General features: G+C 36.1%; 1 protein-coding gene across 2 annotated transcripts in view; it reads right to left on the bottom strand.

Moving 5' to 3' along the window:
- The window catches only part of LOC122220060 (adhesion G protein-coupled receptor B3), a 362,141-nt gene that overhangs the window by 185,683 nt on the left and 155,935 nt on the right, over nt 1–20,523 (bottom strand). The gene's annotated exons all lie outside the window — the stretch shown is intronic.

Raw genomic sequence — 20,523 nt, 5'->3', positions numbered from 1 at the left:
TGTTTGGGTCTCACTGACTAGAGCTTGGCCAGATTTAGCCGAAAGGAAGGCTGGGATATGTAGGGATTTTAGTTTGTTTCTAAACCAGAAGATTATGTTCCAGCCAAAAATGAAAGGGGTTCTTTTTTACTGAAAAAGGGAAGAATAATGGTGGGAGTGTCAGTCTCAAATACATGGGACCAGCATTATTGAGAAGACTTATTTTACATAAGAACCTAGGTAGGAAGGAAGAGTCTCTTCTTCCTAGCAAGCTGTGAAATTCTCCTAACATCTTAGCAGGTAGATAAATGAGGCAACAACAAGGGCCCCAGATGATAGGAATTAAATTCCTATTTAATTCTCGTATTGAGTGGACATTAGCTACTTATTTGAGTCAATATTTTGATGGTAAGAGCGCTAAGCAATATTTCATTCCACCTACATGATCCTGATTTAAAGAGGCTTATTTCTGTCTGGGTTTGCTATATGTTAAGAATTTTACAAATTATTTAGCATTTGCTTGGGCCATGTTTTAAATGAAAAAAAATTTAACAGTATGTAATATGAAGAAATGTTAACTTAATATGTAGTGAACCTAGCTTTATTACACTAGATTTTACTGAATATTACATTAAGGAACATATTAATAAGTACACCATAATTTTTAGAAATTGAAAACTCTGTTAAGTGCACAAAACCTACTATCTACTTTCAGGTGTTTTTTGTCCATTAGTATCAGAGCTATAAAAGAAATTGGTGATAATTTATAAAATTTCACAATTTTACCATCCTGGAAACTAGGGATCAGAAAGGTTAAAGGACCTGCTCAAGGAGAAAAAACTAATTGTGGCAACTTAAAATGGAGTCTTGTGATTACTGAGTTGCTTTGCTAAAAAAATAAAGAAAAATAAATAAAGAACTAGGGATAGGGAAAAAAAAACCAGCCAAACAGATGAATTTTATGAACCCAGATCTTATCATCATCCTTAGAAAACTGAATTCAAGAGCAAGGAACACATAAGACATTCAGCTATCTCATAGCTATCCATACACCTCAATTTTGTATGAATGGTTTTTTTCAGGTCTTTACATACTTTGGATTTGTTTGGTTTTTTTTTTTTTTTGTAAATAAGAATTTAATCATTTTCATTATTGTTGCAGAAAAAAAAAGAATTATGATCTAAGTGTCAACTAAAAAAAATATAATGTCTAATGAAACACTTTTGCCTCACGGGGAGGGAAAATCATTTTGAGGGCTCTGGGCGTTTCTAGTTCACACAGAATGTTTAGGCTTGAAAGCCAGGGTGAGTCTCAAGTTTAAGTTAATGAGTCCAAAATAAAGGTTAGTGCTTATTCTTAGCACACCACTGGTCATCCAGCCAGTTGGGTCAATACCATTTATTGAAAACTGAATGTGTACAGGGTACAGTCTTGAGAAAGTTAAAGAAATACATGGCAAATTTGCTTCTCTTATCAGGACAGTTAACTATTATAAGGACAACTGAGAAACTTTTTACATGAAAAATTAGAGGTGAAATATATATAAAACTAGTGGCAACTATCTTGGCCTCTCTACTTAAAGAGATCACTGAATTATTTACAGACAAAATTTTGGTAGTGAATTGAAGAAAATTAAACCATGACATTGCAAATGATGCACCCCACTAAAAGGGATTTCCAGGTCTTCAGAATGGCATAGGATACTCAGTTTGTGTGACTTACACATGCCCATATCAAAATGTTAGGTTAGAAGAAAGACGTAATGAGAGATGAGGGTAGATAGGTGTTGCAGAGAATAATGGATAAGGTGGGAAGTAGGAAACATTGTGGCTGGAGAGATGGCCAGGGGCCAGTTACTGAAGGAATATAAGGGACACATTTTCAAGAATGGTCTTTATACTGTAGATGATGGGACAACATTGAGAAATTTTAAAGGACAATGACCTGACTTCTACTAGCTCCAATAATTCTTAACAGGTATGCAATCTTAGTATAATTACCTGTGAGTAAAAGAAAAGGATGAGGAAAGAAAATTAAAAGAAACAGAAAGAGGACAAGAAAAAGGGCTCTGCCATTTTTTGACCCTAAAGCCAAGATCCTGATAATGCCTCTTTTGCTAATGAATGATGTAGATAACAAAGTGTAGTTGCTCAAAAATAATGACAATAAACCTATGGCAATAACAAGCTGATGTACCAGATAATGACTTTGTACTTTCTAGGATTAAGGTGTGAACTTAAACTGTTTTCACAACCTCTTTGCATAATGCTGTGCTAATTTTACAAGTAGTTTTTTTATTAAATGTTTTTATTATTACCTGAGGTTTTTCAGGCACCTGTACTATCTCCTTTAGCAGTTGTGATCAATATGTTATGTTACCATGATTACTCTCTGTCATGGTGTTAATTTTCATATAATATTTGCTACTATGATTATGTACTAGCAGCTGGGAAGACTAATTTATTACTTGGCTATTACCATTGAAGGTCATGTAACTCCAACATCCTGTTAAAACATTTGATCCCATTTTACATGTTCTGCCAGAGAAAGGCTTTCTTCTGGCAACTCTTCAGACTTCTGTGGACTTTCTCACTTTTTTAACCAATGAAGCTGAAGCAAGTAGGTTCTTATTTCTGGTGGCTGCCAATAAAGAATCAGATTTCTCAAATGCCCTCTGTTCTCATACCCAGCATTTCTTAATTCAGTGGTTGAAAGAGATGGGGTTTATAAAAATTCAGCTACCTATACACTCAACCTTCAAATACTAGTTGGAGACTAACTTGGTTCTAAACATTACCTGAAAACCACATTAGGAAACTTCACTGTATTATTTTGGGTATATAGAAGGATACTTTCAAGCATATGGAAAAGTAGAGAGGTTTTTGGAATCTGTCATAGATATCACAGAAAGTTTCAACTAGACATTAGCTCAACCTCAGAATTATTCTTAATATTAAAAAGTGAAATGGGAACCTAAAACATTACTTTCATAAGACAACTTGCCTATCAACATTAGAATATTTATAACTAAAACACAGCCTCACTAGATTAGACATCTGTGAATAGAAGCAATATATCCTCAAGACAAATCCAAGTTCAACTTCTGATACATAGAAGAACACTCATAAAGGACTACAAATCACACTTGCAAAGCAAGCTGGCAAGGAGGAATCATATGCCACTGGTACACTTTGAACATAATTCAGAAGACAAAGAGCTGTAGGACAGAACTAGCATGGTGATGCCATATTTCTGGACACCTTATTTGTGTAATTTCAAATCCCAAAGGGTAGATAATAAAAGACACTGGTGTTTGCTGAAATGACAGGTTGGGTTGAAGAGTGGCATATTCTGAAGGTGGCTGAAGTGGTCTGTTCAGGAAAGAGTAGGGTCCAGGTGGGAACTCTAGTATACAAAAAGTCTTGAAGAAGGAGAGACACAAGGTAAGATGGACCTAATGTGAATGGTACTGTGTAGTTATAATTCTGGAATGGACAAGAGAGTGGCGATGCTGACAATGATGAGGTTAAGAACACAGGCATGTAAGGCAGATCAAAGTATCTACTCCTGATATTTTAAGTCAATAAAGGATAACTGTATAGAAGAGAAGGAGGCCAAAGAAATAACTTTAGGGAATTGATCATTTTTAGAAGTTGGGACACACACAAAAAAGGAGAAATAAGATAAAATGAGAAGGATGGAGGAGTCAGAGAAAATAAGAAGAACGAGGCAAGAAAAATATACACAGAAGAGGAGGTTGGAAAAAATGGTAGAGAATTTCAAAACAGAGTAAGTACTCAATAGTGCCAAATGTTACAGAGAGAGGTCGAGAAACAAACATCTGAGACAAGGTCCTGGAGACTCTGAGGAGCCAGAGAAAGAAGCCAGATTCAGCCAGGGTGGGAAGCATGAGGAGGCAGCAAGTGTAAACCATCCTGTGAAGATATTTTAGTAAAACATTTTAAGAAATGAAGTGTTAGTTCAAGAGAACCAGAAAAATATTTTAAGATAAGGGAGAAATAATGATGGTATTATTGGTTGTTCATTTCTTCAGAGGGAAAGAATCTGGATGGAAGTGCCTGAAGAAATAGAGAAATAGAAAGTATTTTATGGAATAAGGTCCTAGGAGGACAGACAGAATGGGACATGAGTGGTGATTTCTATGTTAAAGCTATGGAATCATATGTTCTGTGAAGCGTATTTGTCATCTTATGTTATTTAAATCAATGTGTTTTGGTTTTTTTGTTTTTTGTTTTTTTGTATGTCTTTAGTGCATCAATAGCTACAGCAAAACATGCTCTAACTTCCCTTTTGAAACTGCACAATGGATTCCAGCTTTGGCTTAGAAAAAACTTCTCTTCCATTTCTTCTTTTATTTCCAACTGCTTTTAAAATTCCACTTTGGGGATCTAGGAGTTGGCTTCTTCTAGTTTTCCAAAAACCACCTGCTTGCAGATTTCTGTTTTAGTCTACAGCAAGTGGTGATGTGTCACTTGTTAAAGCCATGCAGGTCTCCAAGGAACTGCAGCTACAGAAACTTGCAGAGGCTTCACAGATCTCACCAGCTGCTTTCCTCAGGTCATAAAGGCCACTTGCTTTTCTACAGATGCTTAGATGTCTGTTTTGAACAGAAACATTCTAACTTTGGTCACAATCTTCAGTCAAATAAAAACTGCATGTTGCATATAGACAACACCCTGTTGGTGGCTTAGACCTTGATACTCAACATTTAGTCTCAGGTGTCATCAGGGCTTGTGTGCTCAGGTCTTTCCTCCTTTCTAATTCACACATCACTCTTTTTAGTAATTTGATCTGTCAATGTGGGTTTAATTTCATTTGTATACTGATGACAACAGATTGATGTTATAAAATTAGCCGTAATGTTCTCTCTGCCACATCTGTGCTATATGCTTGCCAAACTAATGTCAAGGATAGGGTATCTAGAGATTTTCTTCAAGTTATTTCCAAAATTGCTTGTTTTTATGAAATGCAAGTACCATTCTTACCTTTTGGTTTCTCCCTCTTGGTTTCTTTAAACTTCATGTTATAAACCAATACCTTGAACATGAGAGTACCAGATCCAATAGAGTTTTCTCTATTTTTCTAATTAAAAATTCATTTCTGCTTAAAAAAAAAAGTATACCTAAACCAGAAAGCCGCTGACACCAAGGTGTAGCAATCTAAACATAAAACAATATTTCACTTCTGCTTTAGGAAATAAGTGCCAGACCTGTGTGCCTTTCATCTCAAGAAACACTGTTTTGATCCACATTGAGAGCTCAAGAACTGTAATACAAAAAACCCCTAACATTTGGTTAGGATTATATAGATTTCAAAAGACATTTATGTACATGATCACTTTTAATTCATATAAAAATCTTGCAATGCAAGAGAGATATTATTATTACCCTCATATTGCAGCCAAGACCATAAAGAATACAGAGCTCAAAAAACCTTCACAAGATCATCTGTAAAATATGGAGCTGAGCTAGGGACAAAGGCCAGGCATTTTGGGTTTAGCCCTCATGATCTCTAATTCTACCTCACCTCCAAGTCATGTGTACTGTTTCTAAGAATGTTCATGGCTTCTCTCACAGTAATGTTTTGTCCTGAACCACTGCAAGTTAGAACAGGATGTGCCTTTCTTCTCTTGAAAAGAGGCTAATCCAAACTTAGCTTTTAGAAACTTGAAGTAATCTTGGTAAGGCTGAATGTCAGGGAAAATTCTATCTTTTCCTGGGTTATAATAAGAGAAGTTAATGTTTCTTGAACAATTATCACATACTAGGAACTCTATTTAGTGCTTTAAGTGAATTATCTCATTTACTTCTCACAATAATGTTATGGAGATTATTATTATTGTCTCCATCTTACCAACGTGGAAACCATACCATGGCAATTTAACTTGCCCAAGATCACCCAGCTGGCTTTAAAAAACAACAAGAAAACAAAACAGACACACAAAAAAACCAGTCTAATTCGAGAGCCTGTGTGGTTAACCTCTGTGCATAGTCCCTTTCAGCTAAAATATAGGGAAAGCCACTGGTCTATTGAGAAAGCTTTTCTACTCGAATAGTAATGTGGCACCTATAGGAGTGTTGGCAGAGATGTGCTGAGCAATGAAAAAGAAAAGTGAGGGAAATAAAGTTTTCGAAGTGAGTAAGTCCATCCCCTCTAGAGATATTTACTGACATACCCATAGCTGTTGGGAAGGGCATCATCTATCAGCACATTTCAGCTTGACCTCCACTTGTACCCTTGGTCTGCTTTGGTGGCACCAAGTAATGGATCTGTATTTGGTCACACATTCTGTTGCTCTACGGTCATCAGCATTTGCTCCAATGAGCCCAGCCCTTGAGCTGGATTCATATCGATCTAGATTCATATGACCAGATGTCTTTTGGATCTTGCTAGATGGTGTGATTAGTATGTATAAAATGATATTATACCAAATAATCAGTTAATTGATCATAAGTAAGTGTACTTGGATTACAGAATATTTGGGTATCACTGACTCACTTACTCATTTAGACATTAATTCAGTGGATTCACAGCATACTCAAAATAAAATCCAAACACCTTCCAGATGACTGTAAGGCCCTACAGGACTTGGCCCCTGTTAATCACCCCAGACTTACCTGATACAACTTTCCTCTGTGCTCCATTATTTCCCTTTTTTCTGTTAAAAATGCCAAACTTATTCCTGCTTCAGAGCATTTGTAGCTATTTCTACCTTTGCAGAATGCCTTGACCTCCCCAGTCCTCAGATGCTCAGTTCATTCAGCTACCTGTTCAAAGTCATTCCTTTCAAAGTCCAGAATCCTTCCTCATCACTTTATCTAAAACGCCATTCCACCATTACCCTATTCTCCATCTTTTCATACTGTTTTCCTTTCTACCACTTATCCTAACTGATGCCATTGTGTGTGTTCATTCCCATTTTGGTACTCTAGAATATAAACTCATGAGAGCAGGGCTTTGTCAGACTCATTCATCTCTATTTCCAGTGCCCTGAATGATACTTGTCTTGTTGCAAGTGGTTGAGAATTTAGTTTTTTTCCTAGGAGAGCTAGATTCTGGGATATAATTATAAACAAAACTGACAAAGTCTTCCTCTCACAGAGTTTATATTCTGATGGGAAAGATGGATATAAAAATAATATTTATTATGTCAGATGGCAATGAGTTAGTAAAGTGAATACCACTGTTAAGAGGTTCAGAAGCACAGAAACAGAAAATACTATCTACCTGATGAACTTACAATTATTCATATAACACAAAAGAGTCAAATGGTATGAAAAAACAAAGCAATGACTAGGGAGGGGCAAGGGTGCTAGAGAATCAAAGGAAGTAAGTTTTTTTTAAGTTTATTTATTTATTCTGAGAGAGAGATAGAGATAGAGAGAGAGAGAGAGAGAGAAAGAGAAAACACATGAGCAAGAACAGGATAGAGGCAGAGAGAGAAGGAAAGAGAATCCCAAGCAGGTCCACACTGTCAGTACAGAGCCCGATGGGGGGCTTGAACTCACGAGCCTGAAATCAAGGGTCAGATGCTAAAGGGACTGAGCCAACCAGGAGCCCCAAAGGAAGTAAGTTTGAATCAAATAAAGGAAGATGGAATGGATGTATGTGTATGAAAGGGGGGAAGCTTTATGCACTTGACATTAAATCTTTTTCAAAGTACTTCATTAACTCTTTTTTAATTTTGGATTATTTCCACCCTGGCCTTTAAATTGCCTAGCCTCTCACCTTTGGTTGACATCATACCCATATCAATAAAACTATACTCAATAGTATTTGTAATAGGAGGGCTTAATATACACCTGGCTCCAGTTTTTCTGTGCCTCAGTTGTGAAAAGTTAGGTGACAGAAGGGACCAGGAGTCCCATATTTAGAACAGGTGAGTAGAAATATAAAGTTTTAATAGTCAGTGCAGATTTAACTTATCTCTGATATAAGCATATCAAGAATAAATATGAACATATCTGATATGCTCTATTTATTCCTTTTTCCATGAAATAGCATGCTCAAGGCTTTATATGTGTTTGTGTACATTTTCTTATTTTGAAATCCTGAAATGAGTCAATATTTTATTAGAGTTTTACTAAGTGTGTAAGTGGGTAACTGAAAAATCCAACAGTGTAAAAAAAATAATCTTTAGAATAATGGTCATAAGAAGGTAGATCTAGGGGCACCTGGGTTGCTCAGTAGGTTAAGCCACCAACTCTTGATTTCATGAGTTAGAACTTGGCATCAGACTGAGTTGACAGTGTGGAGCCTGCTTCGGATCCTCTGTGTCCCTCTCCTCCCCTCCCCACTGGTCTCTCCCTCCCTCCCTCCCTCTCTCTTTGAAAAGTAAATAAATGTTGAAAATAAAGAAATAAGGTAGATCTATGTTAAGTATTCTTATCATACACAAAACATAATAAATAGGGGTGGGAGGAAATTTTGCAGGTGACAGATATGATTATGGCATAGATTGTGGGGATAGTAAGTTTATACTAATCTCCAAATACATCCAGTGGTATAATACCTCAACAGAGTGGTTTAAAAAATAGGCACTTTGCTTTCAAATTTAGACCAAACATAAATCTACTTACTGAATATAATGTACATATATGCAACATTAGAAACAATTACCATGTCTAAAATACATACATTAAAAAAATAAAAATGCTAAAATATTTTGATCTGAGAAAATGTCAAATAAACTATCTGAATATTAACACTACTGAATATGAAAATGGAATATTAAGTTGAACAATCAAAGTTCAATGTAGACAAACATCTGCCAGAATTTTTACCTTTAATCTCTGTCTTACCCTCAAGGAACAGCAGTGTATGTAGTATTATGATTAATAATATAATGATAAGCACTATTAGACACCACATATACATGTATAGATATGGTTGGCAGAGTGCAAAGTGCAATTATGTCTAATTCTCACAGTCACCTGACAGGGTGGTGGTATTGCTTCCATGTTGTAAGGAGATACTGGAGCTCTGAGAGGTAAAAGTAACTAACTGGCAATAATGCATCCAACTTCAGATCTGTCTGATCCAAAAGGCTGTGCCTCTTCCACTCTGCCTCACTGCCTTTTGTTGGATGGCAGACAACATTTTGCGATAGATAAACCAAGGAATTGTCTCCTACTCTCCCTCTTTTTTAAATAGCAAAAGGCAGAATGGATAGCCTGTGTAAGGGCAAAAATGTAGGAGAGAATTTAGCTTGTGGCAAAGAATTCCCCATGCCTGGTATGCAGACACTGAAGGGTGTTTCTTCTGTGCCAAGATAAAAGCATTGGATTTTATTGTGTATAGAAAGTTGTTATTGAACAGTTTTGAGCCAGACAGTGATAAGATCAGAGACTGGATTAGAGGGGTAAGTTGAATGTAACAGCATATGGATGTACTGGAGATTACATGTGCTCACATTTGTGAAGTACTTAGAACAGAGCTTGGTGCATAATGATTGTTTAAGAATTAAATAATCGATCCCTTTATATTATGTTTTACTATTCAGTAGAGAAGCTCTTATTCTTATGCACATTACTTGCTTTTTCTTCTAGGGATATATCTAGACATATAAAATAGTATGTCGACCTTCTGTAACCACACTTTAAAAAAAATTATGTTTATTTATTTATTTATTTTGAGAAAGAGGAAAAGAGCACAAGCAGGGGAGGGATAGAGAGGAGGAGAGACAGAATCCCAAGCAGGTTCCACACCATGAGCACAGAGCCCAATGCGGGGCTCAAACTCAGGACCTACAAGATCATGACCTGAGCTGAGCGACCTTGAGTTAAGCGTCAAGAGTCTGACGCTTAACTCACTGAGCCTCCCAGGAGCCACTAAACACAACTTACTTTAACTAATTTTTTATTGAGGTATAACTGACATATAACATCTTAGTTTCGGATGCACAATGTAATAATTCGATATTTGTATGTATATATTGTGAAATGATCACCACAATAAATCCAATTAAGTCTTTATTTTTTACTTTTTTATTTTAATTAAAATTTTTTTAAAGTCTCTTTTTAAATAAAAAACAAAGCAAATTAACAGCAAAGACCTTTTTTGCTCTGCTCTTCCATTATGTAAATGTTATGGACTTATTCTTGACCTTCCAAATTCATATGTTGAGGTTGCAAACCCTAGTGTCTCAGAATATGACCCTACTTGAAGAGAAAGCCTTTAAAAGAGGTGATTAAGGGGCACCCAGGTGGCTCAGTCGGTTAAGTGACTGACTGGCTCAGGTTATGATCTCGCAATTTGTGAGTTCAAGCCTCACAGCCGGCTCTATGCTGACATCTCAGAGCCTGGAGCCTGCTTCGGATTCTGTGTCTCCCTCTCCTCTTTGTACTCTGTCTCTCTCTCTCTCTCTCTCTCTCTCTCTCTCAAAAATAAACAAATGTTAAAAAATTTTTTTTTAAATAAATAAATAAAGAGTTGATTAAGTTAAAATCAGGCCCTTAGGGTGTGGTCATAATCCAATAGGACTGGCATCATTATAAGAAGAGGAAGAGATACTGGATGTGGGCTTGCACACAGAAAAGGCCAGGTAAGGACACAGGGAGAAGGCGGCTGTTTACTAGCCAAGGGAGAGAGGCCTCCGGAGAAACCAAATCTGTTTACACCTGATCTTGGACTTCCAGCCTCCAGAACTGTGAGAAAATAACTGTCTGTTGTTTAAGCCAACCCACCTGTGGTATTTTGTTGCTACAGCCCTAACAAGCTAATGCAATAAGGTTGACCTGTCATTTTATGAAGACCATCGTGATGGATCTATTATTACATGGAACTCTAGTTTGAGCTTTAATTCACGTAAAATTGGCAAGGGAAATGATTTTTGCTATGCAAAAGTTTATAAGGTTATGCACTTGTGTAATATATTATACACATCATACAATGAGTGGAGACTTCTGTTTAGAAGTAATTTGAGATTCCCTGGACAGTATACAACTTTTACTAATAGAATATTCATTTTCCTCTGAAATCAATAGTTGTTTATTAAACTCCAAATTTCAAAAGATAAATAAGACCTTGTGACATATTTATGCTTTGGTGAAGCATAAATTTAAAAATGAGTTTATTTCAATTGATGTTTAGAAAGACAGTGTAGGCCAGGGGAGAGAGAAAGGGACTGAAGACAGCTAGTACTCTGGTCAGCCTAATCTTTTCTGGCCCTGTATGTATAAAACCTCTTTGTGTACTGGTTTCTTCAAATTTAAAACTAAAATAAAAACCTGACCTTCCTAACAGGAGGCAAGAAGAAGGTGTGGGAAAAACAGTAAGACAATAATGGGTAAAATCAGACCTTTCAATTGTTTCATGCTCTATGAAGAAAGATCCAGCCAGTCTCTCATACTTCAAAGAACAGTTTCTGCCATTTGTGCAGCTCTGAAATATTTCCATTCATGAAACTCTGAGTGCTGAAAGGATTCAAGTCCAATCTTTCCAACAAGGATCCAGTGAAAAGTAGGTACACATGGGAAGGCCTGTCCCTTACCTTCTAAGACACTTGGGGTATCTGTCTCTCTAGTTCAACTACTGCTCAAACACAGTGGGCCCAATTTGTTTGCCAACTGTAAACACACCCCTATTTCTGACTATGAAATCCAGCCATTTGTCCACATAGTAAATGGAAAACATTAGCAGCTAAAATTTACTGAGTACATGCCAACTGCCAGACACTGCTCTCAGCACTTTACATGTATTAGCACATTAAAATCTCATAACCTTGTACTATTACTATACTTTGTTACGAAATGAGCTGAGAGATACTAAATGCCCAAGGCCAAACAGTCGATAAGCATAGAGGTAGTCTCAAACCCAGGCAGTGTAGACCCAGAAGCTCCACTCAAACATCAGGCACTATAGGCTTTAGTCGTATAAACCTCTATTTTTGAGCACCAAAATCTCTCTAACAAGGTTAAGAGGTTAAGTGATTCAATCATGATCACCTGACTCATAAATAGCAGAACTGGGTCTAAAAGCCAATACATCTCACATCCAGGTTTATTCTCATACAATCAAAAACTGTTTTTGGCAACAGAGACTGGAACTCAGCACTAATTCACCAATTTCCCTTGAGCTGCCAAACTATGCCCTTATCAAGAAGGAACCAGAGAGGCATCAAAAAATTCTGCCGATCTTCTGGAAAACCTGAAGAGGATCAAGTTTTAGCATCCAGCCCCAAAGAAAAAAGCCTTCTCAGCAATGGTATAGCCCAGCCAGGATCATCATTACCCAACATAGAAGAGTTCCCTGTGGGGGACAGAACACTGTACTAACTGCTGCATAAGGCACGGTTAAGTAAAACTGCATACACTCTCAGTTTCCATCTATTTGGAGATGCTATATCCCACTGCTCTTTGATTTTGAGTAAGCTTCCTTTCCACTTCCTTCACCATCTGTCATACAACTTACATTTAAAAAAATTAAAATGAATCCAAATTTATTTTGTTTTAGAAGTTTATGGCAACTCCTGAGGTAAATGGAAAAATAAGAAAGAGAAGTTCCAAAATGGAACTCACTAGCTTACAGGTTTACAGAGAGAAGTGATGAGGATGAGAAAGGGAGAAGGAAATATTAGGAAAAGTAAAATGAATATAGTGGATGGGGAAGACAGACAAGGGATAAAATGGTACCTGGAGAAAGGAAAAGGAGTACAATGGATCAGGGAATGGGATAAACTAGAACTTTATTTCTTTTGCTGGCTCTATTTTTTCCCCCTCTAAGACTTGACATGGGCTTCCCATGGTTCAAGTCCTAAAATAATGTCATCTTAATTTATGCCCTACTTCAAAGTTCACATAGCACTTTTTGTCTGCTAATTCATAGAACAATCCTATGACATATTCAAAGTAGGTTATTATTTTCCTTTGGAGGTGAGAAAAGAAAGATTCAGAGGCTGAAGTGGCTTTGCAAAGGTCACACACCTACTCATTGGCAGAGCTCAGGTGTTTTAACTACACACGCTGTGTTCTTACTGCTGCATGATGCTGCCTCTGCAGTGTGCTCTTCTAATATGGTGTCACAGTCAGGAAAGGTGAACCAAATTGATTTCTCTTCATCCTCAGCCTCTCTGTCTCTCTGTCTCTCTGTCTGTCTGTCTGTCTGTCTCTCTCTCAACCTCTCTCTCTCTCTCTCTCTCCCCCTTTCTTGATTGTGTAGAAGACTGAGCTGAGAAGAGAGGCCTGAGAAAAAGTAGACACTGAATGAAGCACACCTGTACCCACTAATGGACGTATTTCTTTTCCTAAAATTCTTTCTCATCAAGGCAACAAATGCAGACAAGGCCCCCAAAAATCACAAAACATAGTTTTTGTTTCAGGTGTTTTATGGAAGCACGTACCTGCAACATAGCTATGAGGTTACCTCACAGCCTGCCAGCCTAATCTCTGAGAAGAGGGGAGCCACCCGAAGACAGAATGCTGAGTCAGAGGAAGACATGACAGGATCTGGAGGGTGAAATTGGCCGTGGATTGGGTGGGATGAATGTGGAAGATAGGGGCAGGCAGCTTGGGGAAAAACTGGCAGAGTACTTTACACAAGAATCTCAGGAAGTAAATTTAAGCTTTGATTTAAAAGCAAAAAGCAATCTAGTTTAAGGTAACTTGATGGTTCGAACTCATCATATTGAAGCATAAGAAAAAGAATGCCCATCAATATCAATTTTCCCATATAAGTTTTAGGAAAATAATAACCAAGTATATGTTTCCTCCCCAAATTAACTGACTTTGTAGCAAAATGTAGGCGGCAGTGAAAAACGCTGATAAATATATGTAGATAAAAGCTCTAGTGGGCTGGGAATGGGTTTGTCTTGTTCATTGTTGGATCCCTCCTACCTACTTTAATGTGGAACATAGTCAGCCCTCCAAAATTTGTTTAATAGAAGACTGAAGTAAAATAAAGGTAAGTTTTTCAAAATAGAACCAAGATATCATAAGAAGAGAGCAGTACCACACACACAAAGCAATTGAGAAATAAACCACTGAAAGACTCCAAGTTTTAGAACCATTTTATACTGTCAATGACAGAGAACTGATAAGCCAAAATCCACAAGACTGAAGCTAAGGACTGTTAGATCACCTCAGGATCTTGCCTGCCAAGTTGTCCTTCCCTCACTACTCCCTCAACCTAGTTTTTAAATTCCCTCCTCTAGATGTAAAGACATAGCCACTCACAGTTCCTATGAGTGCACGTTCTGCTTTCCTACGAGTTTCTTATGAGTTCCTATGAGTGCATGTTGTTGCAGCAAGGTGGTGTGGAAAAGACATTGACCTCTGAGTAAGGAGCCAGGGCTTCCAGTCTGATTCACCACCACTAACTGTATAATCTCAACTAAGATTCTTCCTATTTGAAGGCTATTTCACTTCCAAGGAGGAAGCAATATTTGTTGACAGAATCAGATGGAATTCAGTATATAAAATCATTTTATCAACGCTATAGCATCATACAAATTTAAGATATTATTGTGGTTATATTCTGCAAGGGACCTCTCTTTCCTAAAGTAAGATTAGATGCTATTAGTAAATAAGATGCAATAGGCTGTATGTAACTTACAAAGTAAAGAGACTAGACTTTTATTGATGAACAATCTAAAGTCAACTGCTGACTCACTTTAGCAGAAATTGGCTTAAATTATAATAGATGTGCCTATTTATAATTCTGAGAGATTCCCTGAGGAGAGTCATTGAACTAAATGGTATTTTTACCAGACAGAATTCTTTTCCACAAAAATGAATGTGGATATTAATATGTGTTAACTCTGGTTGCAGTCACATTAATAATATTCCTAATAAAGCAATAAAAGATGTTTATGCCTTTTCTTGTGCTGAGTCAATAGTAAATTCTGAAATCTTTCACTGCTGATGCAAAGTCTTTAAAATGAAACAGCACCACTGTGGACAAACAATAGTAGGAACTCTAAGCACAGAAAGTGCTGGTGTAAATGCAAACATCAAAATATTCTTAAACTGATAATCATTTCTTAGGTGAATAGTTCCCAAAGGAACTGACCCAGAAGTAAGGGGGAAAATACTGATGAACCATACCCATCTCAATTCTGACTCCACTAGAGAAGATAGGTTACTGATAAATTTGGCAGTTTCTGACATTCATGTGTTATTCCCAAACTGTTAACTGTAGTATTTCTTCTACTTTCCAATGTTTTTTTTTAAAATATATATTTTTAAAATTTTTGGAAGGGGGAGAGAGAGAGAGAGAGAGAGAGAGAGAGAGAGAGAGAGAGAGAGACAGCATGAATAAGCAGGAGAGGGGCAGAGAGAGGGAGACCTAGAATCTAAGCTGTCAGCACGGAGCCTGACTCAGGGCTCAAACTCACAAACCCTGACATCATGACCTGAGGCAAAGTTGGACGCTTAACCAACTGAGCCACCCAGGTGCCCCTAGTGTTCCAGAAGAAATGATGCTACTTTTAATGGATATCATTTCACAAAGTGACTATGTGCAGGAAGAACATGAAAATACTTCTTGTTCTATTAAGTTTAAAAATCAACATTTTAAGTGTAATACCAGAGCATTTGGTAGTATCTTTATATACCAGAGAGCATTTGAGGTAGTATCTTTATTTTATCTTACTATATACATTTAATTTTACTACATATGAAGAGGTATTTATAACTCAATTTCAATTATTTGTGCAGTCCAATAAAGATAAATGGAGACAGATGATTTATCCAGACATGCACATCCAAAACACATGTGTCTGTTGTAATTAAACAAAAACAAATTAGAAAATGATTAAACTCAGACACCCAGATATTTAAAATGAGTTTTATGTTTTTAAATATTAAAACCATGGACACACAATGTCCAAAAAATGTATCTGTTGTGAAAAGTCATGAATCATATACCCAGTAAAAAGAGACTCCAGGAGGGAGACACAGCAAAACTGCCCTTCAAATATTTCTTGGCTAATAATTCTCAGAATAAAAGGCATTTCATGGAGAATATTCCTTTTTCTATGAGGGTAAAAATTAAAAACCAACAAACAAAAAACCCTAGAAAACAACCTTGTAGTTTTATTAAAATGATAATCTCATGCCGTTCTCTAACCACATCTAGATCAAGGTGATATTGATCCCATTATTGGCTATCTGAGTAGATACTTGAGAAAGAGTCCTCTTACAAAAGAAATCACATCTCAACATGATTTCTGCAAAGAACCAGTATCTTTAGTTTACCAGCAATTTAGTCATCACTTGGACAAGCCATAAAAGAATTCACTTTCCAAATGACCCCAAATTAAAGGGACGTTGACAGCCTCTGGGTTCTTTTACTTTTGCTGATTTCAGGACTCTCTGGGCAAGAAGAACTTGGTGACCAGCCAATGCTGGCTCATTCAGTATCTCTAGCGGCTACTCCCTTTCATATCCACTGTGCCTGCAATCTCTTTTCAAGAGCCAGCTTTGTCAGAAGCTGTGGAAGCTTCATAGAAAGGCGGGCTTTTGAAAGTCCCTGTATGTAGAACATCTACCTAGACAACGTCCTTCTTTGATTTTTGTTGAAACTAAAGTAACTAATTTCCATTCTGCTTTTAAATTGGCTAAGCTCCAGGAAACAAAACTGATCAGGTAGCAACTTCAAAGGGGATGTAAGTCATAACATGAATAGTGCTACACGAAATTATTATTGATGGTACATTACTGCCTGAGTTTGAATGTTACCCGAATTACATAATTTCCCTTTAAAGATAAAAATATCATTCAATAAAGACCTGATCTAATACAGGTTATTGTCCATTAGTTCTGTCAGAAACCATCATGATACAGATGTTCTCTTATAATTTTAGTGGATCACCAGGCCTTCTCAGAGAAATGATAGCAGCTGTTTATTGCCCTAAGTCTCATATCAGGTAAAAATCTTCTGACCTATAGGGCTTCAGATCTAACATGAGTAAATATGCTACCTTTTTTTCAGTTTTAAAATTGTTATTTAAATGACCTAGAAAATTTTTAAAAGCAAAAATTATTTCATTTTCTCTTAATCTTACTCCCTATCCCATCCCCTGCTCCTCATATAGGCACATACATTGCAAAACACAAAGCAGTACAAATACTGTGAAGAAATAAGTGTTGTTTTTGATTCCTCCCTTATAATTTCAGGGAAAAAAATCAGATTTCACATATCACTTTTACCATCATAATTATTGTTATCTCATAGCTGAACCTGGACATTGACAAATCAATTCAGCTTCATACCTTCTTTAAAAAATCTTGCTATCAATATACATGGAATTAGAAGCCAAAGCAATTTGTCATAGCACAGCATGGTTTTTTAAAAAACGTACACACACACACACACACACACTCACACACACTCACACACTCACACACACTCACACACACTCACAGTTACCATGAGTATTTTAAAACTTAGAATTCTGATTTCCCTTCTTTTGCTCAGTTTCATCACTTTGGTCCTTTTGGCCTACTCTGACTTGATGTGTTTGCTACTTAAAAAGAGACTTCTTAACACACGGATATTTTATTGGAAATATAAATTCACAATGCATCAGATGCCAGATTCTTGTATAAGGCTGTCATTTAACATTTGGGAATCCACAATATGCTAATTGCTTCTCAGAGCACACAGAAGTCATCTTGAATTCTTTGCAACTTAAAAGGCAATGATAAGTAGGCTCTGCCTTTGAGAGATAAGGCACATACACATATTTTATTTCCTTCAATTACATGAATAGAAACCTAAATAGAGCCTCCTGAAATGAGATCAACATATGCTCCTTGTAAAAGAAGTGATAAAAATGAGTGAGGTCCTTTAAAAGTTCAGAAAGCATTTTGCTATTCAGAGAGCATACAGTGTGAATAGTGACAGATAAAACGAAAGCAGAAATTCTAAGAAAGAATACCCTGGTACTTGCACCAATATGCCATGTTCTGTTCTGTGCTGAAAATGTTCCTGGATCTGGTCTAATCTGGTGCTTTGGTTAGAGAGTAGTTTTAGTTCATGAAAGATGTGGAAGGGCTTATACACTCTGCTAGCAGTCCTGTGGCTAAAGGAGCTACAGTCAAACCTTTTACTATATCAGCGAATAAAAGTCTGTAAATCTATTAAGACGAGTTTTCATGCTCTATTTCCCTGTTCTGGATAGGCCACCTGCACTTTATCAATATTAGAGTTAGAGTATAATATACATATATATGTATATAATATATATATTGTATACATATGTATACTTATGTATATAATATACATATATATATGTATATATATATATATATTAGTACAATTGTAGGTTTTTGAATTTCATTAAACCTAGCTTCCTAAATGGCATTACAAGTAAAGGCACACTTACTGCCTGTGTTCTTCTGTATGTGTAACTTTCCATATGTTAAAGTATTTCCGGTAACTGGCTCATCCCATTTTAGGTCATAAAATAATTTAAGTACTATTAAAAAATAAAATAACTTAAGGATATTAACTCTTCAATAAGTCTAATTCCCTGTATGTGCCTGGGTGGCTTCTTGTGCTTTAATTAAAATAAACACCGTCATACAGAGAACATTTTAAATCAGACATTTTAAAAGATGACTTCTCAAGTAACTGTCAAGTAAGTCTTAGGACATATAATTTCCACCCCAACAAACATGTTCCATGAAAACGGTGAATTTAGGATAATGAGGAACTTTTTCAGAACATTTTCCCTTCTATTAGGAGGGTTCATATGAAAGTATCTTTTATCCTTTTCATAGATCTGTGTGCACTTTTTTAAAAGAAATCAATATAAGATAAAATATTTTAAAAGGTCATATTCTTCTGGTAAGGTGATAATGCCAAACCAGTTTATAACTTCAAAAATAGAAATAATGCTACTTTTGGAGTTCATACATATCTTAGGATAGCAAATTCTACATGTGACAGAAAGTTACAAAACTCTATGTACAACTAATGTACATACATGGATCAGTGATGATTCTGCCTTTTTTTTTTTTGTTACAATCTTTGCTGATGGTCATAGTAGCTATTGGTGGTGATAGCTGTTTTTTATTTAGTCTGGAGGGAAGAAAATTTACATCTACATTTTTTTCCAAGTCACAGGAGAAAAGGCAAACTGTTGCATTCATTTTTTTCTTATAGTACTTGAGAAACCTATGTGCCAAGTGATGGAAATGGCGTTAGAAGCCAACGGACAGGGACCCGTTTCTTTGTAATGGATAGACCTACAAGAGTCACTGCCTTCAGTCATGATTTGCTAAGGCTATAAGGAGGTGGAAGTACTTTGAAATTGTTGAATCCATTTTTTTATGGATGAACATAAAATGTCATGGCCACCAGCCTCACTTGTTATTTGATTTATGAAGATTAAAAAAAGAGGTTTACTATTTTGCCTACATATTAACATTCTCTGGGGTTAGTACACTAGTTTTTGTAAATTTATTTTCATTTCAACTGGAATAAGACTGCTGTGCTAATTAATTTCATAGTGACTGTTACCATAATACACAGAATATTAAGGTCACAATTTGTGTTGTTCAGATCCATAAGGCACAAGAAATAATATTAGAGTGTTTTCCATAAAAGCAAGCTTATTCAGACCTATGAAAGTTATCTTCATTCACATCTTTTCAAGTCCATAGTGTTTCAGAAAGTCTCATACAAAATCTTCATCATAGAAGAATCAAAACGTAAAGCTAGGAGTTGATAGTTATGATTAAAATATGGATCTACTTTTATTTTTCACATATATCATTTAAAGTCTTAATTGTAGATGGAGGGAAAAAATAGATTAGTAATCTGGCTGTGTCCTCTTAGAATTTGCTGAATGATTTTTAATGTATTATAAGTACTTTGGTAAGGAGCTCTGTACCGGAATCTTGGTTCTACAGTATTCAGCAATTTAAAATTACTGAAGCACTTCACAAATTGGAATTCCAATTTGAAAGAATGAAGGTCTCCTAAAAACCTGAAGCACTCCAATAATTTTAAATTATTTTCTACTTTGTAAGTTCAGAGTTCCTACTACTTACAAAGAGAAGTACTTATAACCAAAAGGAAAGTACCACAATAATTTCAAATCACCACATATAGTGCAGGACAGTTTTAAGTCTCTGAAGTACTTAGAGGTTTTCCCATTTCATTTGAAGTCTTTCAATTTGAAAGTAAGTCAAGCAGTTTTTATAATGTAACAATTCAAAATGCACTAAGTGATTTCAAAACCAAAACCGTGGCAAAAATATAGTGCATATGGTGAGAGGAAAATATAAACAAAAAATAATATATATCCTTCAAAAGATACAAGGAAGTTAAAATGTCCTATAACTTAACAGGCATATAACATAATGGGATGGGAGGGGGGGTAACAATCATGTAACAGAAATATAAGATTTTTAAAAAATAAACTCTAAGACCAACATGGGGCTCGAACTCATGACCCCGAGATCAAGAGTTGCAGGATTTGCTGACTGAGCTGGATGGGCACCCCCAGTAATATCAGAATTTTAAAGTAATAGCTCAGAAATTGTTACTGACTTTTATAAGGAAAGATTAAAAAAA

This window comes from Panthera leo, chromosome B2, assembly GCF_018350215.1.
Source record: "Panthera leo isolate Ple1 chromosome B2, P.leo_Ple1_pat1.1, whole genome shotgun sequence".
Taxonomy (NCBI): domain Eukaryota; kingdom Metazoa; phylum Chordata; class Mammalia; order Carnivora; family Felidae; genus Panthera; species Panthera leo.
The sequence above is the reverse complement of the archived record's forward strand: the minus strand, read 5'-3'. Positions and strand labels throughout refer to the sequence as shown.